This window comes from Nymphalis io, chromosome Z (assembly GCF_905147045.1).
Source record: "Nymphalis io chromosome Z, ilAglIoxx1.1, whole genome shotgun sequence".
Taxonomy (NCBI): Eukaryota; Metazoa; Arthropoda; class Insecta; order Lepidoptera; family Nymphalidae; genus Nymphalis; species Nymphalis io.
In genome coordinates, this window is record NC_065918.1 from 11823405 (window position 1) to 11848970 (window position 25566).

Consider the following 25566-nt stretch of genomic DNA (forward strand, 5'->3'; position numbering starts at 1 on the left):
TTTGGTCAGTCCATCGCCTATGTAATCGGGCGGATCAACCGATTGCGAGGTCTGATGCCTTTAACTTTGCCTTGAACGACAAGGTGAAGCCATAACAAAAGCTTAATATTTAATATGTCATGTATGAAACAGGGATCGATAAAACCGATTCCACAAGCAATATTAAGCATTCATCGAAGATCAAAAGATATACCTGTATGTTTAGTTTCTAATACCTTTGAGGAATTATTGACGATTGGATTAGATGGTTGCTTATGTGGTTGGTTTTTTATATATTGACCTAAATATTTATTACAAATTACTTTTGATACATTTTGCAGAATAATGGCGAAGTTGATATATCTGTTTAAAATTTCAGACTAAGACTGTTTGACCGATTACCACAAAAATTGATGCAAACAAAAGTAAAATTCATTATCAACAGGGCAAAAACTACTGCCCGGCAGTTTTACAATATTTATGTAATTTTTATTAGCAGGAATTCATAGATTACAATATTTTGTTTATTCATTTGTCTAATTCCATCTTTATATCTGTCGTTTACGCTTTCACGGTTAAACCGTGAAACTATTTTGATGAAATATGGTAAGTACGAAGCTTAGTAATTGTATATCTGACACTTGACAAACGCAGACCCTGACCACAAGGGCGAAATCGTGGGCGAAAACTGCTTGTGAATTTGCTGACTTTGATGCTAAGCAACGACGACAAATTTTAAGATTTAAGTATTGTGTGATTGAAAGAACGCATAGGAATAAATAAGATTGACATACGGGTTATTAAATACTGTACCGCATTTCAAACCGCTGGGTACAGGCGGTGAGATTGTTTGATGCGTGCTGATTAGCATATTTATATCCATGAAAAGTCAAGGAGCAAAATTTTTGCAATTTTAATAAATTTAAGTGCAAATTACCACCCATAAAATACGGTTTAAATGTTCAGCTTAGTAATTGTTATCGCTTAGCGATTTCGACATGAGTAAATGACACCAAAATGTCGTATTTTCTCATTAAAAGACCATTCTAAGCCGTTGCCATTGCGGTTAAGCCACACTGGTGCCGTAAAACCACGACATTAATTATTAATTAAAAACCAGAAAACATTTCTGTTTTCTTGTAAGGAATTAAATTGAAAGCTCGAGACTGGAACAATCTTTCAGTTTAATTACCTTAGCACTGGTAGTTACGCAACGTGTACTCATTATTTAGTCTTTTTATATCAAAAAAGACTAAATAATGAAGAGCTACTATTAGAATATACATATATACAATAACTTATTTAGAACTTGCTAATGCCTGATATGCGTTGCAATATTTTTTTAGATTTGTTTGTAAACTATTGTCTGACATGATCTGCGTTATTTTTTTTTCATATTCAATTGTATACCAATTAGAATGAAGTTCAATTACACTAAGCTAGAGAAGTATAGGTTAATGAGTTGCAGCGCCAGTTTATGAGTAGATATAGTATAAAAACCCTCGCCAAAACAAACATAATATACGTGAAAATTTTAAGGTTGTTGCTCAACCAGTGTCGTAGTCTATTAATCTTATGTACCCACCGTTTTAATTAATAAGAACGAATGTAATATGTTATTACTCCTAAATAAATGTTTTCGTGTTAGCTCTAATTTTATTTAAAGAATTTTATATAAAAATTGTTTGATAAATTGGTCTCATCTCATATTAGCGAAATGGATTTAGGGACGGGCGACGTGGCCGAGAGTGCTGAATCTGAAACGGGTCGAATATGTATCTCCTATTTCAAATAACATATTTTTTCTGATTGCAGTTCTTTTACTTTAGAATGAATGAGCTATATATTAAATAGCAATTAAATTGCCTCTTTAAATCCTATTTCAGTGCTTCCAGAAGTTACAAAAAGTTATATTTTTAAACCGACTTCAAAAATACGAGATGGTTCTGTTCGACGCTTATCCTGTTTTTATATAAAAATTCGTAGGCGGATGGGCAAATGGCCAACCTGGTGGTAAGTGATCATCATCGCTTATAGATATTTGAGCTGTAATAAATATTAACCATTCCATATATCGTTAATGCGCCTTGGGAACTGAGGTGCTATGTTACTTGTGCCTGTAGTTACACTGGCTCACTCACCTTTAAAACCCAAAAAAAAACTAAATATTGTTATTTTACGGTAGAATATCGCACGTATTACGTGGTTGGTACATACCCAGGGGTCTTGCACAAAGGAGCACATAAGAATTTTTTACCATGGCAGGGTCAAGTAAAAACTTTTTTTTTTCTTACATACATTCCTCGGTAATTCCAAATATTTTTCTTTGAGATTGCCTGTCGTTGATTTTGTTTTATTTGTTAGAAACGTGACAACCGGCTTAGTTTCATTAGTTTCATATTGAATTTCCAGTTTGTTTAATGTTATCTGACCCATGGTAAGAACTACATAAACACAATATAAAAATAATATAATATAATATATTACGAAGAGCCGAGATGGCCCAGTGGTAAGAACGCGTGAATCTTAACCGATGATCGTGAGCTCAAACCCGGGCACTTGCCCGAATTTGAGCTCACCAACAAGCAAGAAAAACATCATGAGGAAACCTGCATGTGTCTAATTTCACTGAAATTACGCCACATGTGTATTCGACCAACCCGCATTGGAGCAGCGTGGTGGAATACGCTCCAAACCTTCTCCTCAAAAAGGAAGAAGAGAATTTTAGCCCAGAAGTGAGACATGCGCCGGCTATTACGGTTACGGTTTATTACAAAAAGTTGTTAAGAATTTTTTAACCATAATATCGTAGTAGCAATTCATCTATTAAAAATTATCGTCGCTTTCCCACGTTAGTATAATTATAATTATTTAAAATTTCGTAGTTAAAGCCTCGTACTATTTATAAGTCTATTATAATGAATTGTTATTATAGCTCATGTATTATATCTCAGCTCGTGTTAGCATAAACTGTTAATGGAAACTTACGTTTCTATTTTTTCTTTTCTTTTTAAAACATACATTTTACACAGCTTTGTGTGCTATTCTGCATATGTTGGATAAGCCATTTAAAATATTCAAAATTGATGTATTAATACGTGAGATTATAGAAATGCAATAAAATATTGATAAAAAAAAATATTGATAAAAATTTATTTAAGTTCAAAGAAGCTCTAAAAAGCTGTATTTGTCAGTAATATACTTATCGTTTTTTTTTTTTTTTTTTCTGTTTTAAATTATTTTTAATACTTTATTCATATATCTTAATAAATTGTTAAATAACTTGTTATCGTTAGGTTCACTCCATGTTTGTTTGTATAAGTGGAAACTTTGTTGGCTTAAGTGAAATTTATTTTGTTACTAAATTTTATGTATTATATTATGCTGTATGTTTCCCAAATAAATAAATAAAAAAAAAAAAATAAAAAAAAAATAATAATAATAAATAAAATGACCACATTTCTTTATTCCAATGTATTTTATGTAAAAAGTACTTTTTAATTGTACATGATTAAAATAAATTTATAGACTATAAATCTGTTAGTTATTCGTTTTAACAAATGAGATTATATTATCAATATATACTACATGAAAATGTATGTATAAAAATTATGTGTATAATATTATTATATGTATGTATAATATTATTTAATATAAATACATATAAATGTCTTATTTGAAATTAGATTTAACTTTATCATGTTTCTAGAAAACAAATTATAAGGTTATAAAAAGATGCAACCTTTTCAAATCAATTCAATAAAAATAGCATTTCAATTTATTTGCCTAAAATATATGATTATTTTATAAGTCTATGTAAGTTATTTTTGATTTTTAAGCAATAGGATTTATTGCAATGATCGTTGAAATGTTAAGGATAACAGGATTAATGTATTGGAAAACTGAGGACGTTGGAAGAGGTAATAAAGATTTTTCAACTTCATTTTTTACATTGAATACTCGTTTTAGCAAAACCAAACGAGGGCGGTTTAACGGTATAAAGGAAAATTGATTTTCATTTACCTAATGCAGATAACTGAGGTACAATATCATTTGTTATTTATTGCATTTAATAAGCACCGAAGGTTTTTTTTTAATGAGTTATGCTTGTTGCCATTGTTATTGTATAAGGTGTATGTATGTACTTTTTAGTGTCAGAAAGAAAAACATACTGAAAGACCTATTTACAAATATTAAGTTCTTTAGCTCACTCAAGATGACAACGTTTGCAAGTTATTCGATTTGTGGGTGAAAAATTGGAATCTGAAGAGATTAATATGGCGCTAGTACAAATTTGAGTCATGAGCTAGTATGAGAAAATAAACAACCGTCCACTTTGGCATTGTCAATATAGATAAAGGTCGAATAAACAAACTGAATTCGACGCTCCGCCAAACTTATATATGTAACTGATATTTAACTCAAGCCTACCTAAACGTGTTAAGTATAACACACGACCGTCAACTTAATCCAAAAATATAAACATTTCTAATCCACTTATTTAGTAGCACGGTAAATAGATGGCCCAGTGATGGCCGATATGGCCCAGTGGTAAGCATGCGTGAATCTTAACGTGATTATTATTACGTGATCTTAATCTGATGATCGTGGGCTCAAACCCGGGCAAGCACTAATGTATTTTCATGTGCTTAATTTATGTTTATAATTCATCTCGTGCTTGACGGTGAAGGAAAACATTGTGAGGAAACCTGTATATGTCTAATTTCACTAAAATTCTGCCACATATGTATCCCACCAATCCGCATTGTAGCAGCGTGGTGGAATAAGCGCCTTCTTCTCAAAAAGGGAGAGGAAGCCTTAGCCCAGCAGTGGGACATTCACAGGCTGTTACTGTTACTGTAAATAGTAACTATCTACTTATTACTTAATACATTGTTTAAGTAACTTGAAATTCAGTTGTCACTAAGTTAACAATTTGAATCTTAATAATTGTAAATCAGTCTTAAATGTCTTACTCCTCAATAAATCCTTCTTTGTAGAAAAGATGTGGGACTTATTCCATCACGTTAATCCAACGCGGGTATAGCAGAATTTTATCCGACATTTGAACGTTCCCTCAAGATGTTTTCCATCAGTGCCGAGCACGAGATGAATTATTTTAAAAGCAAATTTAAGCACACGAAACCTATACGATTTTAAACCTGTAATCTTCGTTTAAGATGTTCAAATCCAATACATAATAATTATAACCTATTTTGAATGATAATAAAATATAATTATATACATTATTGTTAAATGATTATCAAAACTTTCAATAAAATGATAATTAATGACTAATTAGGTAAGATATTTCTCTAAATTCACTTTACAATTATAATGTGTGTTTCTCACTTCCTCTGTTATATATTCCTCAGTGATCAACAAATCTTATAGTGTCATATTAAAAACATAATATAAAACTGTCCTATTTTTAAAATTCCAATACTCGACAATGCCAAGAATACTTTTTTCATTATATCAAGAAAAAATATCCGATATTTATCGCCGCCGTTATCATCAAATTAAAATTTAAATATCGAAGTTAGAAAGAAATTGACATAAACGATCAACAAATGCTTAATGTAGAGTAATTTCCTTCACTTTATAGGGTGGGTACCACCCACTCATCATTTATTCTGCTGCCACCACAGTAATGTTTTATGATTGGTGTGTTCCAGTTTGAAAGGTGAGTGAGCTAGTGTAATTACAGGTATAAAGACATAACATCTAAGTTTCCATGGTTGGTAACACATTAGGGGCTTAAGACATCGTTAGCAATTCTTAGTGTTTATGTTTATGGATGGTGACAACATATGATTAGGTGGTTCATTTGCTTGACTGTTTTTTTATACTATTACAATACCAATATATGTAATATTATTATGTAATATATAATATTAGGTTTATATTTTTACTAGGTGGCCGCCCCCGACTTCGTACGGGTAAAATAATGATTTTATCTCCTGTATTTAATCAATAAGTTAAAAACATTTGCCAATTGATTTATTTGCCCATACATTAAAGTCCTAAGTGACTATCTCGTTGGTCTAGTGACTAGATATAAGGTCGCAGACCCAGGTCCTAGGTTCAAGTCCAGGTCGTGCCTCTTGGCCCATGACTTTTTATTAAAAGTTATTGGGTTTTCCAGTCGAAAAATCTCAGTAGCAGCCCGGAGTCTGAAAGTTGGAAGGGTGTACACGCCCGTGCGTCGGAAATCACGAAAAGTCATTGGTCTTGTGACTGAGCTCTTCCCGGTCGTATCGGATTGCCATCCTTTCGAATTGTGAGCGTTAGGGAATAGAGAGTGCACATGTGTTTGCCCACACACTTGTGCACTATAATGTCTCCTGCATAGTTAGCTAATCTCTCTTGAGATTGGCCGCCTAAGCTAAAATCGGTCTGGAGGACATTATTATTATTATTATATTTCCGTCATATGACCACACGAGTAAATCAAAAAGTAGACAAAAAAAGAGCTATTTACGTGTATAGAACTTTTTATTATTAATTACATCGTTGACCTTAAATATGGGTGCATATCGCCGTTTATTGGCAATAGCAATATTAGCAAATATTTTCGTCAATAAGGTAAGAATGTTAAACGTCGAGTGTAGCTGCAAATTGCATTGTTTGATTTTTTGGTTTGCAATTTGTGACAAGGGTGGCCGGCTGCAAACCGCATGCCAAAAGACACATGTAAAACAACGTGACAGCTGCTATGCTGCTACAGCCAAGGTTCCCAATGATTGTGCGTATTGTACGTTTTTTTTTTTTTATTTGTGTTTCGTTAATTTTAAATATTGACTTTACGTAATCATGGCGTAGTTAACGGCTAGTTATAAGGAACTTTTTTTATATCATTTTTTTATATATTTGCTGGATTGGCAAATGGGCCATCTGGTAGTAAATGGTCACCACCGCCCATTGACATTGGTGCCATAAGAAATACTAATCATCTCTTATATTTCCATTGAGGACCAACCTTGGGAACTAAGATGTTATTTCCCTTGCACCTGTAGTTACATTGACTCACTCACCATTCTAACCGGCACAAAAGAATAGTAAGTACAATAATTGCAATCTGGCGGTACAATATGTGTATATGATATGGTAGTGGGTGCTATCTATCCAGACACTGCACTTGCACAAAGTCCTATCATCAACCAAGTTAATTTCTCTGAGCCACTTGCAAATGACGTATATTCAACATATTCAATATACTGGCTGATACTACACTAGTTGGACGAATTCAAATTGATTTGATATATGTGGCTTTGTTATGTGATTATATGTATATAATAAATAGATTCTGATTAGTATTGAATGAATGAAACAAAATGAATCAACTAGTATATCTTATTTAACGGTCATTTATTAATTGTTCTTATTATTATTATTATTATTATTATTATTATTATTATTATTATTATTATTTAAGGCCCTGTTTAAAGCTAGTCCATGATGAATCTTCAAAATCTTTCTCGTTACGCTCTATATCTTGTACATTAAATACAATTAAAATATTTTTGTATTTATAATTTACGGTGAGTATTTCGTTTTGTATTATATCTATATCTATATTATGTATCTTAATTATTTTAAAACCTATTGATTCTTTTATGTTTCTTAATGAAATAATAAGTATGAATTTTGTTTACGTACGGTATGTCTGTGTACAGCCTCCTTCGGAGAAAACGTCATGTTCTAGAAGGAGTTCGTAGCCTCACCGTTCCTTGCCGATGACGCCGATCATAGGATTTTTCTGCGAATATGAAGATTTATCCTGCTTTAAATAAATGGTTTTGTACAAGGTGGTACTGGCGGTGCTTTCTAACTAGTAAAGTAAAAACTAGATCTTAATACGTAATCACCGCAATGCTCGTAAAAAGCATTCAAAGTCTATCATTTTTCCACCATATAGAGTATCTGTCAATATTCTTGTTGCCAGATTAAAAATATCGATTATTATTGATTAATATAAAAATGACTTAGTCTAATGAAGCGACATAACATCTTGAAATGAAAATAATTTCTATAGTTTCAGATGTACATTGTTAATAATTATCAAGTCCTCTTTGCAAGTGCAATGAAATGAAACTAATAATCAAATTGCAATTGAACACACACATTTTTATACCCTGTTTGTTAGTGTTAATCTGAACTAGTAAATATGTCAGTAAATAGATGTAGATCAACTTTGTATAAAGACTCATTGAACGAGTAAAAGAACAATTCGAGTACAACGTATATTTTTCATGAGGTCACGTCGGTAAAGTATAGAGTCGATACATCGTTCGTTCGTTAATTATGCAATGCGTACTTACGTATGACGCTACCTGCCTCGGACGTGAATAGCTAGTCCTGTTATTAACTTGTATACCGTAAATAAGGTTTTGTATGTGTACAATATTCCGGTACAATAATGACCAGTACATGCTGCTAGAACTAATTCCGTCTAACAAAAACTATGTTTCCTCCGAAATACAATATCTGGCTAGTTTTGTTTATACGACCGATACGTGCTATTTATTTGTAAACTATTGTTACATAGAATCAAATCTTGCCTACATTTAGGCTAGTTTTTAGTTAAAAAAACAAACGGGCTAATCTATTTTATGTATGCTTGTGGTATTGGGGACAAACGTATAAGCTTGTTACATTATTTAACTTAGCAGATTTGTTATTGAGTTGTATAATATTTATTTACAGATTTTTATTATTGTAATAGATAATTCTTGCTTTGAAATCTTTATAAATACATTTAGAAAATGATTAGAGAATGAAACTTTTACAATTTTGACTTAAGGGTCTTTACCTTTCACCAGAATGATTTATGGTATAATTTATCCTTTGTCTAATTTTAATATAATCTTTTTGTTTTCTGTCTAAAATTACAGTAAAGTTTGATACGTAAATATTACAAACAAGTTGCGTTCACACATATTTAAAGTTATGAAGGAAGGCTATTTATAAATATATATAAAAAATTATTATTAGTATATTTTTTTGAGATTATTGCACTTCGTCACCGTTTGACCGATCATCTCAAAATTTGGCACGTATGTGTGCCATATTATAAGATGCCGCTAAAATGCGCTGCATCTCGCTTTAACGATATAGAATGATAATTAATTGGTATACGTATATATAATCACACGTCTACTTAATTTTGCTAGTAATAATACAAAGTTGGAGTTTTCATGATTTTTATACACGACATGACGTCATGCGGAACACAGTATATTTATTATTTTGTATATTTCACATAATTTATTAAATTTCTATTTAATTTAATTTAATTTTATAAAACACGAAACCGTATGCCCGTTTAATATTTTTTATCTAATATGCGTGTAATACAAATAATGAGAATTCATAATGAATGCTTCTTTTTTTCTTTTTAAATAAAGAATCCTGTTAAACTGCATTAAGGTTTTTGTACTATAGTCAAAGAAGTTTAGTGGTTAAAACTAAAACTAACGGCTATCGATACTGAGTTGGAGAAGTTCTTTGTTATAACTGAGTTCTCTTTGTATCTTTTTTGTTCAACAAAACTTTCTTTCAAATTAATCGTTGACTTAAATTGTAATTAATGTCTCTACTACAAATATGGTCCATATTTATTTAAATTTGATCAATTAAGTATAAATATTTAAACATTAAATTGAAGAAATTACCGATTATTAAAGGACACGCTTATTAAAATCGCAATGAGTATTTATATAAATTATATTTTCTATTGAATAAAAAAAAACTATACAACTGTGTGTTAAATACTTTGTCTTAATATATTTTGTTGAAAAATATCATAATATTTGTTTGTGTTGGGTAACAAACACATAAGATGTTCTGAAATCTTGACCTTGTAGCACACTTGTTATACGTGGATATAGTCGAAATAATAAATTTTGATTCAATTCGTTGGAAACTAGTACATTTTTAAAAATATGTAAAATTTTCCTTTAAATGAATTACGGACTTTACGGACAGTACTTTGTAAGGTGATGGAACGGATTTTAAACAACCAACTGATCCATTACCTAGAAGATCACTGTCTAATTAATGATCGTCAGTACGGGTTTCGACCAAAACGGTCCACAGGTGATCTTCTAGCGTATGTAACACACCTCTGGGGTGAAGATATCGACAAGCATGGAGAATCGTTGGCTGTCAGCCTCGATATCTCCAAGGCTTTCGACAGGGTCTGGCACAGAAGTCTTCTTTCCAAGCTGCCGGCATATGGTCTGCCTGCTCAGCTATTCACCTGGATTGCCAGCTTCCTACACAAGCGTAGCCTTCGTGTTTTAGTTGATGGTTGCGCTTCACAATTCTATGTAGTGAATGCTGGGGTCCCCCAGGGATCTGTGCTATCTCCCACACTCTTTCTTTTGCATATCAATGATATGCTCTCTCTTGGGAACATACATTACTATGCAGACGGTAGTACAGTGCATGGTGGATACCATGGACGCGCAGTGGCTGGGCGTGCGGAAATTGAGGAGAGGCGAAAGGATCTTGTCATTGAACTTGATAGGATGTTAGAGCTCATCTCCAAATGGGGCTCTGATAATCTTGTTGAGCTTAATGCCAAGAAAACACAGGTATGCGCTCTCACAGCGAAAAAGTCAGCATTTTCCCCTCTTCTCTCCCTCTGTGGTACTCCGCTGGTGATGCAAAGCAAAATCGCCATGCTGGGACCTTAGTCCAAGGGATTACATCGAGGCTTTTATAAAAACAGCTTCACGGAAACTCGGAGTTCTGAACAAGGTGCGGCGTTTTTTCACGCCACAACAACTGTGCCTGCTGTACAAAACACAGGTACGGTCTTGCGTGGAATATTGCTCGCACCTTGGGGATGGCACCGCTAAGTACCTACTGCCTTGGACCGGTTGCAGCGACGTGCCGTACGTATTATTGGCGACGTAAAGGTCACAAACACCCTTGAAACTTTACAATTGCGTCGTGAGATAGCAGCACTGAGCGCTTTCTATCGACTGGATCACGGCGAGTGCTCTGAGGAATTATTCTCTCTAATTCCGGCTTCCCCCTTCCTTCTTAAGTCCACGCGAGCTGGTTCACGATGTCACCGCCTAACTGTGACATCAATTCCATCGCGAACAAAGAAATTTGGCAACTCCTTTCTTTGTCGCACTTCCAAAAAATGGAATTCCTTACCAGCTCACGTGTTCCCCTCCTCTTACAACCCGGGTTCGTTCAAACGAGGCGTGAAGAGGCATCTTGCGGGCCAGCAAGGCGAAAGTGGCTAGTGCAGAACGTTTTTCCCGTCTGTACTGGCCGTTGTCGCGTTTGGACTCTACTACCACTTACCATCAGGTGAAGTAGAGTCATTTGCCCTCCCGGCGAATATAAAAAAAAGGACTCACCGATAAATATTATTAGACGAAAGTTATAGATGTGGCACTTTTCTTTTTTAAAATTTCTACTACTCCATTGAGCCGATCGTAATTAATGTAGACATAGAGGTAACATAGAGGTAGCCTGGAATTGGTTAAGAACACATTCATTCCGCAATTCACAGGACTGACGAAGAAATAAATTTGACGCGTACGAAGTCAAACCACCTTCAAAGAGTTTATTGATTCTCGCCCCCATGGTTTTTTTTTAGTAAAGGGATCAATAAACTACCTATGAGATGGCAAAAAAGATAACAACGGTGCGTACTTTGATTAATTAAAAATATTTTACAAAAAAAAAAATGACTATATTCCTCCCGTACAAAACGCCAATTTAATATGTAAGGACCTTATAGCTATTAAATAATTATTGACTCAATCATGGTATAGACAGTATTTTCATAGCATTTACTGAGTCTCTTTGTAATGTATTCAAAAATAAACATGCGTTTCGTTGTTTCTATAATTTATTTAAAGCATTTAGTCATGTGGTTTTCGATTCGTTGTTGTTTAAGGCGAACAAAAGAGATTTCAATTTATTTCCACAGAATTTATGCTCATAATGTTGTACTGAATAGTTTCTTATCATGGAATAATTTTGAATAATAGTATTTTTTAAATTGTTTTCATGTATTTTAATACCTTATCACTATATATAGAAACGTTAGCATGTGAATTTTAAAATGGTATGGTAATGCAGTTCCTAATTCAATTTTGGTTACTTTTTATTATTCACATTGCATACAGCTTCATGGTATCGAAACTGTGTAGTATTTGTTCTACGTAGAGAAGAATGGAAAAAAAATTAGAGTTAGTCTAATGATGCAGTGCTTTTAGAAAATAAAACTATAAAATTCAAAACTGTAGTGCAAGGTGCACACACACTTTATCACTTATTAAAAAACTTTATTATTATTTAAAAAACTAAATACTGCCATATAATATAGTAATAGTGCCTAGTCACCCCCTAAAACTTGATGATCGTTCAGAATTCGGTTTTTCTATTCCAGAAACCATTACCGATTGCGATGCTTGCTCTGGACGTACGTGGTATACGATTGCGCAGGGATGCCTAGTCTGCCCTCCAAATTCTGGAAAGGGTAATTTTGCATTCGTCACTGATCAGGGCAAGTGAAGTTGACATTATAAGGCAACCCCTTTAGCTCTTGCTGTGGATTGTAACATAAGGGGACTGCACTCCAACTTGAAAAACTGCTTGTACTAACTGACAAATTTGACATAGAAAGTAAAAATAAAGACACCTCTAAGCCCTCCAGTGCAGGTGTCTAGGGGCAGAGGCACTTTCCGTTTGTCCTCCTTGAATATAATAAAAAGAAAAAAAATTGATTAAAGTATATTAAGTAATAATGTTTTTATACATTTATATACATATATATTTATGCACGTATACATTATTTTTATAATGTCCTGACAGCTAAAATTTAAATAACTGCCAATATGATATGAATATTAGCTCAGCAACATGAGCTCTGACATCATAAGACTTGATTAATCGCTTTATTAGGTGAATGACGCAGCTCAACTTATATCAACACAGGTATGTAGGCTGAGTATGCACTGTGCAATGCTCTTCCAGGAAATGCGCACATTGCTAACTTTAGTCGACTTGTACTTCAAACGGTATCCAATTGTTCTCTTTGTTTTTATATTATATTTTATTACAGTCTTTATTTGTTTTAAAAATCCAATAACAATCAATTCCAATTCATCGATGTTACAGGGTTTTAAATTGTTATAACTTTTATACCAACAATGCAATTTAGATAATTTTCTGACAAACAAATGCTTTACTATATATTTTTAAGACGATAAGATTTTTAAGACATTAAATTTTATTAATTGTAAAAGTATAATAAATTGTATATGTGACACCTTAATTAATTAATAATTAATGCAAGACAATTCTATGACGTATATTTATGTTGAATCACTTAGTAATAGGATTGCATTTATATTATTTATATTTGTGTATAATTGACGGCTTAGAACATTTGACGGAGAATGGCTCGCTTTTGATATGGACAAAGAGGTCAGTAGTACTAAGTTTATCATGCCACTGCAGTGCTGAGAATGCAGACAATTGGTACGTAAGTTGAACCTAATTGAAACCGAGAACCACTTAAATCGCTTATCGCTTAGCACTTAATTTTATGCAATATGAAATTAAAGTTACTCATTGATCGGATTACTGTTTCAGGATCTTTAATCGTACTAAAAAAAGGGTGATTTTGTTTGTTAGTTTTTATCCGGATTAACATAAAAATACTAATAAGACTGATAAGTATACTATGATAATAATATAACTATGATAATAATATAAAGATAATATTATTATCATAGTTGGCTTATATAAAAAAAACGGCTGTCACTGAAAGTCATGAACGGATGTGAAACATCAAAATTCATGAATATTTAAAAAGTTTATAATTAAAGAAAATCAATTAATAAAATTTAAAAGTTTCGTGGATAATTTTTTTTTTAATTTTATTAAATAATTCGTTGAAGAATCGTAAGAATGCAGGTTTGTAAGCCTTTATTTTCTAAGTCTAATGTCCATCTACAGTGGCATGATCCTTCCCCGTTACTTTACAAAGGTGTGCATTAAGCTAACTTATTCAATTTATATGCATATTTTGGCCCTACTTCTTTACTTTTCGATTATTTAAATTGTGATTTCATTTACTACAACCACCAACATAATTATACGAAAATAATAATAATGTCCTCCAGACCGATTTCGGCCCGGCGGCGCGCTTCCGAGGCACGGAAATGTATATACTTCTAACTTCCTGGAGCTTGGAATGCAATTAAGAAATTTCAACAGAAAAACTGAATAATTTTTTATTGGCCCGACCTGGGATTTGAACCCAGGGCCTCCGGGTCCAAACCAGCGGCCTTACATCTAGCAACTAGACCAATGAGTCAGTTATATAAAAATAAGAATCTTACACAAAACCAAAATTATTTTATACTTACTATTATTTGATATTTTTACTTAAAGAGTTATAATCCAGTACGCTTAAAATTTTGATAAAAGTTTAAAGCATTGTTCAAAAACATCATTTTATATTTTACGGCATTATATATTTTGCACAAATCCTTATAAGAAAAATGGATGTATAGGCATACTAATAACAATCACAATAATCTTTGTACCCTATGTTCACTGACTGAACGTAGCATATACAACCGAATAAAAGATGACCCAAAGCAGAGAAATAAGCGAACAGCTAATACAACTCTTCTTTATTCGACTAAAGGCCTTTTTTCCTTTGATAAGCTTTTTCTCCAGTACGTTATTACCCGTTTGGATGTAGTGCACCTGGCATTTGTATCGTTCACAAATTCGGTTACCTCTCTATACTTTTTATCGGGAACTCTTATTCCACACAAAATATGGATGAAGCTAGGATACTATGGCGAAAACATTTTAAGTGTAAAATAAATATTATAAAGTTCATATTTTAAATTCAATATCGAATAAAAACATATAAATTTTATTTTTAATGTCAAATTCTTCGTAATTTAACGGTATACGGGCCGGCTGGTGACGTTAAGGTCGTTGGTTTGCTGTCTGGTTTTTGAAGATTAACTAATATTAGAAATATTAGTACAGTAGTTAGTAGTTAAATCCGCTCAAGTTCCTAAAGCTTGGAAAATTGTCAACATACAACCTGTACCCAAAAAGAATAGTCCTGCCGACCCAGCCAATTACAGACACATAGCAATCACCTCCATACTTTGCAAAGGTTTGTAACGTGTATCGAATAACAAGCTCCTGGCGTACCTCCAAGACAACGATCTCCTATCGGACCAGCAGGATGAATTTCGTCGGAATCGTCAACAGGAGATCTCTTATTGTACGCTATCCACATTTAGGGCGAGGCCATGGACAAGTACGGTGAAGCGTTAGCCGTTTAACTTGACGTGTCCAAGTCTTTTGACCGGATCTGGCATGAGGGCTTCTGAGCAAGCTTCCTAGCTACGGGATACCTGTTGGCCTTTGCAACTGGATATCAGATTTTCTGAGAGGATGATCGTTTTGATTTCCCGGTATTCCTAAGGGATAAATTCTCTCCGCTACACTCTTCCTGCTGCATATAAACGATCTGCTGAAACCTTGGTATCTTTGGATACGTAGATGACAGCGCTGTAACGGAGAGATACATATCCGGTCCTTGAGCTAATGCAACAGAAACTCTTGACCACAGGGAGGCCTTGGTAGAATGCATCGATTTGACATTGGAAGAGGTATCGGATTGTGGTGACGATAACCAAGTCAAATTTAAGCCTACCAAGACTCAAGCGCGTTTGTTCACCGTCAATAAGAGTCCATTCCCCCTGACTCCAACTTTCCGAAGTGTATGTGTACCCATCACCGACAGTATTGAGCTTTAGGAGTTATAGAGTTACCTTAACATCCAAACTCAACTTTGGGCAATGCATTGAATCCAAAGCTACACCTGCTGGCAAAAAACTTGGCATCCTCAATAAGGTAAAATAGTACTTTACACTGGAATAGCTTCTGACCTTCTGATCAAGCCTACGTTAGATCTTTTTCAAAGAGAAAAAAAAGCCTAAGTTAGATCGTGCATGGAGTACTTACGGGACGGCTCTGCTAAGTACCAGCTTGATGCTTTGGATTCAGTGGATCGTCGTGCTAGAAGTCTCATTGGCAACCAGACACTGGTCAATATAAAACTCCAGAGCTTAGAACACCTGCCTGTGTGTCGGTTTTCTACAGGATATATTTCGGAGAGTGTGCTCAGGAACTATTTATTTTGGTTCCCCCGTCACCTTTTTTACCACAGAACTGCGAGGCATCGAAAAGATCTGTATTCGTACTTAGTTGACGTACTTAAAACGATTTGCTTCCTCGTTTCTGATACGCATCACTAAGGTCTGGAATACCCTCCCGACCTCCGTTTTCCCCACCACCGAAAATATGGGTACCTTAAAGTTAAGGCTTATATATATATATATATATATATATATATATATATATATATATATATATATATATATATATTAAAAAATATATATTATTGTATTCCCGTAATAATAAATCCGATTGTTATGTTACTATCACATTTTAACGGGGCTGATATTTTAAGTCTAAAGTAGGTGGTTTGTTTATTAATCGATAGTAACAAAGTAAATGATGTAATACAGTACCAGGCTGTAAATATCCCGCTGCTGGGCAAATGACTTTTAAGAAAAATATATTGATCTCAGTCAACCCGTGTGCAATTTAACGTATGTGCTACTACATAGTTTCATTCAAAACATTCAGGATCTCATACTTTCTCTATTTTACCGCCAAGAACGCGGAGTATAAATGTATACTATTCAAACAATCACTGCGATCTGATATCTGCCTCTACCACTCCCGATCGAAATATCTACCGGTTGTCACTTCATCTAATCAAGATCCAAATCCATTTTAGATTCAAAACACTAAATCCAAGGCGTCTAACTTCATCGATTTCGATATCGCGAGCTTGGTCTTAGTGTCAGAAATCATGGATTTATTTATACCTACAGAGCTCTGTGCAACATTGATTTTGTTCTCAACTTCATAACTAATGACGAGTAAGATACAATGCTTAAATAGTTTAAATACAATACGAAGAAAATCCATACATGAGTCACATGTAGAAATAGAAAATATTTTAATTTTAAGACTAATTTTAAATAATTATTTAAGCCATATTTTAAACATCTGTAAATCAACCATAACATAATTATGGTTTTTACTTATTTCACGGGTTTATAGCTAGTACTAATTATTCCTCATCATTCATTACCCCGCGTAAATGAATTCTGTTTGAAATTCATAATACCTAAGTTTGCTAAAATACAACCTCTGCGATGAAAGATAGATTTAATTGTTTTCAAAATTACATTTAAAAAAATTTATTATAATCTTTGAAAAAAACTACCAACATCTTTGGATTTTCATTAAACACGTCAAATATGTAAAAGTCATATAATTAATTTGTAGTAAATAATCTTAACACATATTATAGTAGAAAGTCAAGTCAGACTACAATAATAAGTAATTACTAACTTTTAAAATTCATATGAGATACAAATTAGTCTATTTAAGCAAGAGAAGATTATGCTTCGACTTTCCTAGTTAGATACTTTTGTGCTTAAAAACCAAGACGTAATTAGTCGTTGGATTGATCCTAAGCAGGACTAATTAAAATTTTTTAGATCAGGTTTATTTATCATTCAAATGATAAATTAGATCACACACATTAGATCTATCTATAAAATATATATATATATATATATATCTAATTTATTAATATGTATTATATGTTTAACTTTTTGTAGTTTACTCTTTTATTGCAAATAATTTTAGTGTTCTTTGTGCATCTGTGCATTAATTGCATAGTTATTTGAAGGATTTTGGATGCTTCCCAAAGCTTGTGAGTAAATTTATAGTCATTCGGATCTCGGCAGCTCCATAACATAGCATAGCTCCAGCTGATAACATAAAATGGGAAAGTTATAATCTGAAACACAGTACTAGCGAAAGTAGAAGATATTTATCTTAGCCTGAATATTTCAAAGCCATGTTAAATAACTACATTGTATATTTTATTCCACCTTTTTTTACGAGAGAGCTCCAGAAGCGTGGTATAGACCAAGTCCGTTCTTATTATAGAAATATCGACAGTACAGAAATGCAATCGCCATAGTGAAGTGGTTTTGTTTATGCAAGAAGTAATGAAGTTACATAGTGGATATGCAGCTTGAGTGGTGAGCGATGAACGTGGCATTTTTCGTGAAAAGCCAAAGTAGGAAAAAGAAGGGCACTGCAAATAAAGGCGCTGTTCAATCTCAGCACGATTGTGAACGCTATCAAATTACTGTGTACGTTTTATGTATCGTTTATGGTAATTGAATTTTCCGATTTTTTTTTGTTGTAATCGTATTTTACTAAAATGTACAGTGCGGTGGTATTCCAAAAAAGACTTTCTCTATTATCCAGTAATTATATATCCAATTATTTCTTTAAATTTGAGATCAAGTAAAGATGTATTTTTCCGTAATTACATGTAGATATTAGACCATTATTAGAGACAGTGATTTTATCTCCTCTTAGAGTCTCTATGAAAATAAAATGAAATATAATAAATCACATTTTATAGTTAATTTATTTGGCTAAAATATTTATATAAACTAACTCTGTTATAGTAAGTATGTAACATAATTGGACGTATGTTTAAAAATAGATTTTTTTTAAATACAATACAAAATCATTACACTTACTTATTAACTGTTAAAGTATAAAGTACCATATGTTCCATCAATGTAATTAAATCATTCAAATATACTTTTTAACGATTCAAATGAGCACTACAATCTGCCATATGTGTCATCTCCAGGAGCAAAACTACGAGGATTATCTCGTAGTAGATCGACAATTATCGGATGCAGCGAGATCAGCCACGCAGCTTCGTTTGGTCGCGTGGCTCGATATGAGATATACGGCTTAGTGTCACGGAATACTACACAAAAAGATTATGAAACTTTGTAAGTTTTCATGATGCCAAACCTCGCCTTTGTGTCGCCACGTCTTATTGTCATCCAACATCCATTATTTTATTTTTTTACTTATATTACACTTAATAGCCAGCGTTTGACTTGCCTGATGTTAAGCATCGACTCGGTCTAGGATGTAGCATGTTTGCCTAGAAGAAACCTGTCTACTCTGGATTAGAAGACACCATAGTTGTACCTGTCAGAAAATACAGACTCAGGCAAAGCATTCTACAGTTTCGCGGTGCTAATAATGAATCTAGGTTCAAAGCGCTTCGTACGTAGGCGAGGAATTTCCACTGTGTACCTATGGCACTTTAGTCACATTTGTCTGGCCGTCGATAGTAAAAGGGGGCGGGAGGAATCAGTTTCATTATTTTGGAAAGTACATCATTCATAATCCAAACGAGCGATAAACATTATTAGGAAATTGAAACAAGATCTCTCTTTGATTATCCTGTCTATCAAAGTATAATCATGTATATCAATGCCTATGATGAACACCAATATTTGTCGAACATGACTGTGTCGTGTCTGGAGGCTGAAATCTAATTTTAACGTACAAGCAAAATGACAAATTCCATTTCTCGATTATTCGATACAAACAATGAACTCAATTGGAGTTTCGAACGGTCAGAGTTCGGAAATTTGAAAGTCACGTTCCATTTACATGCATTACATATTCACAGTTGAGTATTAGTTTGTTTCCCTTTTTATCAAATAATTGAAATGGTATTTGCTCGCTACTCCTAATTGACAACGTTTGATATTAATATTTGCAAAATAGGTATTATGATAAAATCTTTGTAAAATTAAATGTTGTTTTATATAAGATAAGGTTCATATTTGTTAATTTACTTAAAGAAATTAACTAAACTTACTTAAAAAAACAAATCTAATTGTATATATGAATGTATCTAATTTGTGAAAAATAGTAAGTATCTACTGAATTTATTGCAATTTTCTCAAGTGCCCCGTTAATTTATATAGCTAAAAATGATAGAATAGCTTATAAATATTGCGAGAATAAAAAGTTATTAAATGTTTTTTTGTTAAAGAAATTCTCTGATGCATTGATGATTCTCTGAACTCCGGACGAGTTAGAATGTTCGCAGTGTTTACACTTCCATCAGAAAATACGTATAGCCTAAGTTTTCGTGCCTGAACTATCTACATTTGTATAGAATCACAATTCCTTGCATTATAAAAGTTCGGGCACACCTGTTTTTGTGCACACACACACTCATGCATTATAGTATCGTCTACGTATTTGTTTAATTTCTGTTGAGAATAACCCTGGAATCGTTTAGGAAGATATCAAATAAGAGAACCGATTTAACATTTCTAAAAACTCATCTAGTTTATTTATATATTTGTATGCACGACGGACGAGAAATAGGTCGTATTAATTTAATTTAATACGTATTAATTTAAATCAATAATCTTGCTCCTGCACTTATAAGCAAAACAACCGTGGAGTAAAATTGCACTTTTTATAATATAGATAATAGCTAAGCGCGTTGGACACATACGCTACATAACTAATAATTTATAACTTTAAAGAATATTGATATTCCAAAAGTACTACGCCTGTTGAAAGAACGCCTCATTGGTAAATTATTAATTTTATAAGACTAGACGACTATTTAATAATAAAAACTGTTAAAAAAACTATATATATTAATATGTATAAAATTTTTGATAAAATTGTCGTTTTTAAATGTTTCAAATAAGTATGTGTATGTATTATAATGTTAAAAATAATCATTTATTACAACAATAATTATGAATATTATTACGTTGCTTAAAATTTATATATTTTTTTAATTGTGTTAGGTAACAAAACGTAATTAACGAATAGAATTTATTTATCATTGTCATTTTAGTAAAATACTTACGTTACACAACGTAAGTGACTGATAAAATAAGATAACTTCGACTAGCTATAGTTCATAAACTATTTGTTTAAATGTTATTTAATTTGGTAACAGAACCAGTCATGTCCTTTTATCACTAAAAATTCAACAAAGTTACAGGGGTTTGAAATCGAGGATCGAGAAAAGGATGTCACAACTGGGCGAGACTTGACGAGGGCCTTCCCACAGATCTGTTGTCAATTTTGCAACTTAAAGGCAAAAAAATATTTGTATTTCAACATAATTTACGATGACCTTCAGTATTATTGCCACCAGTCATATTGACGTTATTACTAAATTTCCATTTATAAAATCTTTGCTGTTAATATTTAAATTTTATTAACTTGACTTAACTGCCTCGTTGATCTACGGGATTGATATAAGGCCGCAGAACATAAGGTCCCAGCCTAGGATGGATCGAAAGAAGGTATTGGGTTTTTTCACATGAAAAATTTGAGTTTGAACTGTATCCGGTCGTGTTGGATTTGTCGCCCCGTTGGGTTATAAGAGTGAGGGAATAAGGCGCAGCTGTGTTCTACGCGCACACTTTTCCACTACCATATTATATGTCGTGCGCAGTTGGCTAGTCTCCCTTGAGATTGGCTGCCGTGGTCAAAATCGATCATGAGGATACCATCATCATTATTAATATTAATTATTATTCAAAAAATTCAAGCTTTGGTCTTTTTTTAGTCGTAGCTCACGGATGTTTGATGTAAAATCAATAGACGGGTTGTTTCATCTCATAATAAAAGTTAATCAGCATATAAAAAATATGGTAAATTTACGTTACACGGTAATTCCGGAAAAAGTTATGAGATACTATGTTTAGTATAAAAGTTACCTGACCCTACTCTATTCAGACCCTTGAGACCTAAATTTAATAAAAATGTTCTTATGTAGCGTAAAAAATTACTACCAATTTACAAGAATTTCCTTATTATAATTTGAGATATCATCATACTCGGAGAAATCAAAGTACGCCGGAATTAAAAAAAAATTTTTTTTTAGTTGGCATATGGGCCACCTGATGGTAAGTGGTCACCAACGGCCATAGACATTGACATTGTAAGAAATTTTGACCATCGCTTATATCGCCAATGCGCCACCAACCTTGGAAACTAAGATGTTATTTCCCTCGTGCCTGTAATTACACTGGCTCACTCACTCTTCAAACCGGAACACAACAATAACAAGTACTGCGGTACTGTTTTACGGTAGAATATCTGATGAGTGGGTGGTGCCTACCTAGACGGGCTTGCACAAAGCCCTACCACCAGTGAATATGTCTCTAAGCCTATATAATACATATATCTTGCGTGGAATATTGCTCGCACCTTTGGGATGGCTCCGCTAAGTACCTAATGGAGGCCTTGGACCGGTTGCAGCGACGTGCAGTACGCATTATTGGTGACGTAAAGGTCACAAACACCCTTGAACCTTTACAATTGCGTCGCGAGATAGCAGCACTGAGCGCTTTCTATCGTCTGTATCACGGCGAGTGCTCTGAGGAATTATTCTCTCTAATTCCTGCTTCCCCCTTCCTTCTTAAGTCCACGCGAGCTGGTTCTCGATGTCACCGCCTAACTGTGACATCAATTCCATCGCGCACAAAGAAATTTGGTAACTCCTTTCTTTGTCGCACTACCAAAAAATGGAATTCCTTACCAGCTCACGTGTTCCCCTCCTCTTATAACCCGGGTTCCTTCAAACGAGGCGTGAAGATGCATCTTGCGGGCCGGCAAGGCGGGGACGGCTAGTACAGAACATTCTTCCCGACTGTACTGGCCGTCGTCGCGTTTGGACTCTACTACCACTTACCATCAGGTTAAGTAGAGTCATTTGCCATCCCGGCGCATATAAAAAAAAAAGAAAAAACGATAAAATGTTTTTAGTTCTTACAAAGTTACTATTTAATCGTTTGTAAGGATGTTATTATTTACATAGAACTGCATAATCATCCTGGCACAAGTATCCTTAGCACCTCAGCTGTGGTCGGCACCCGCACCAATTGCAGGCTCGCTCAGAACCCAGCTCACGTACGCTAAATCCATATTTTCTCCGCATGAATATAAGAAAGTTTGAGAACATATGTTGGCTTATATTAATGAAAAATAAATAGTTCGATTCGCAACTTTATCGTATAATTTTCAATTAATAGGAAAAAACTTTGTTTTTTTTTTGGATATTCATAAAATTTATGATAAGAAAAGTGAATAAGTTGGAAAAACAATATCCAAAAAATTTATTTTTTATACATGAGTGAAGTATTTATTTTATACGTACATTACTATTAAACTTAAATATTACCCTTGTTAGAAATTTAAAATTAGCCGATTTAAAGATTATCCAGTTAGGAGATTCATTGACCCATATAGACAGAAAGGTACAGAAATTAATTATTTATTGGTGCGACTTGTGATTTTCTAAATGTGTTCAAATGCGTTTTTTGGATTTTTATAAGTATTTGAGTAAACAACAGTTATTTACATCAATTTGTATGATTTGGTGTTCTATTTTTAAAAAGGTCTATTTAAGGTTTTATAAAATCAGTTTTCACTTCTGGAAAAGAACTTAAAATAAAATTTTAACTTATTGAATCAATTTCTTTAAATTGAGGAAACTAGTTATTTAATTAAAGTAAAATAATAAACATAAAGTAAAAACTTCAACAAAATTGCAACACCTAAAGTAGTTACAAAAGTTATTTTAAAACAATGACACAACCAAATTTTAGAATATGGAATGAATAGATCACAAAACTTTATTTAAACGGCTAAACGAAAAGCTAAAGTACACGAGATACAAACTTCGACTTTTCTTAAAACTTTACGGATACCACAAAAATGTGAACAAAGTTACGGCCTGACCGCGATTCGATTTTCAAATGCGGTGAATACGTAGATAGGTAGTCAAGGAGCAGCCTTATCATTTTTTACCAACGTGTTGATGACTTGTTACTTGTATGATTATATATTTGTTTAGTTTATATTTACTCAACCATATCATTGTGTGAGTGCATAAATAAACATAAGTAATGACAAATTAGTTTCTTACGTTTTTATGAAGAAGAGTGGAAGCTTTTTTTGATATATGCAATAAATAAGTTATGTTTAAAGAATGGCACGGCCACAGTAGAGCATACTTGTTTTCAAATATAACTCTATAGAAAATCCATCTCGGAAAATAAGCTAGACATTCAAATGCGCGTAAGATTAACAATACTATTGAGATATTTAATATGGAATAAAAATATACATATATTTTAAATCGTTTCTTTATGTAATAAATTATTTAAGGGGTGCTTCTGCTTCATAGCAATAAAGTCATTTCGGTCTTTGACATACGCAAACACTGGACGTGATCTTAGTTTTAGTTTGAAAGGAACTATATAAGCCATCACACACAGCCGTTCAAGTTGAACTAAGCATATACATACAATATAATAGTCTTATTCGTTGACTTACCATGTGTGCTTCATAGACGGATATAATTTGGTTAGCAATTGCCTTTGTGTTGTATAGATATAGTTATCGTTGTAATTCTGATATCTTAGATCTTAATATATTGAGCCTTTATATAAAAATTTAATTGTATATTATTGTTTAACTACGTGAATGAGTAAATATTAAGCTTATTACCATTTATTTCTAAATTTAGTGAAAGATGTATTATAAAGACTTAAAATTGCTTGTCTGTTTATCTGATTGTTTTTTTTTACCTAAACCTTATTTATAATTAAGATAAATAGCACGCGTGACGATTATATAACTTTTTTTTATTATAATCGTTGAAGACTTACTTTTTATAATCTTTACTTAGTGGCTATTTAGTTAGTAGTAAAACTGATGTATATATTATCAATTTTACTTTTAAAAGAAGAAGATAGAGGTATTGCTTAATTTAATCAGCCACTAAACATGGTTCACAAGTAAGGCTATTTATATTCACAATGATTTCAGTAAACGCTAAAGTGTAAGTATGTTTTATAATTAAATTCAATATTAAATTAAATTTGAGAATATTAAATCGTTCACCAGAAAGTGGTTAATTGATGTGAGAGACAATAAAAGCAGTTATCGGTCTGGTAATATTCGTTAATAAATAATCAACAAATCCATTTTTAACCTCTTGACATATACCTTTAGTAGGCTATTTCGGGAATATAATGTTGTATTATGGTTATAAATTAATTTATTTATGATTACATTTTTAAAATTATTTAATATTATATTTAAAAAAAACGATATGTGATAGATCAACAAACATTTAACCTAACTACACATATTTTTTACAATATCAATAATTAAAAAAATACGTCATTGCTTATATAAGTATTTGCATTATATCGTATATAGTGAAATAATTGAATGTGAACAATAATACAATACTTTTATATTGTATTATTGTTCACATTCAATTATTAATTTAAGCGGTTAATTAACATACATTAAGCATATACACTAACGGCCGTACTGTAACTATTTAACCGCTTTATAGCGGTGTAATTAAAATCTGGTTTCTCTTTTTTTGTCATCAGGAATTTGAAGGAAGAAACCAACGCGTTATTTAATTATTGATTATCATGATATCCTCCTAAGTGATTTGTATCCACACCATATGTATTGTATGGTGGTTATTCTTAACAGAGAAGCAAACTTCATCGGGAATAATAGTTTAAG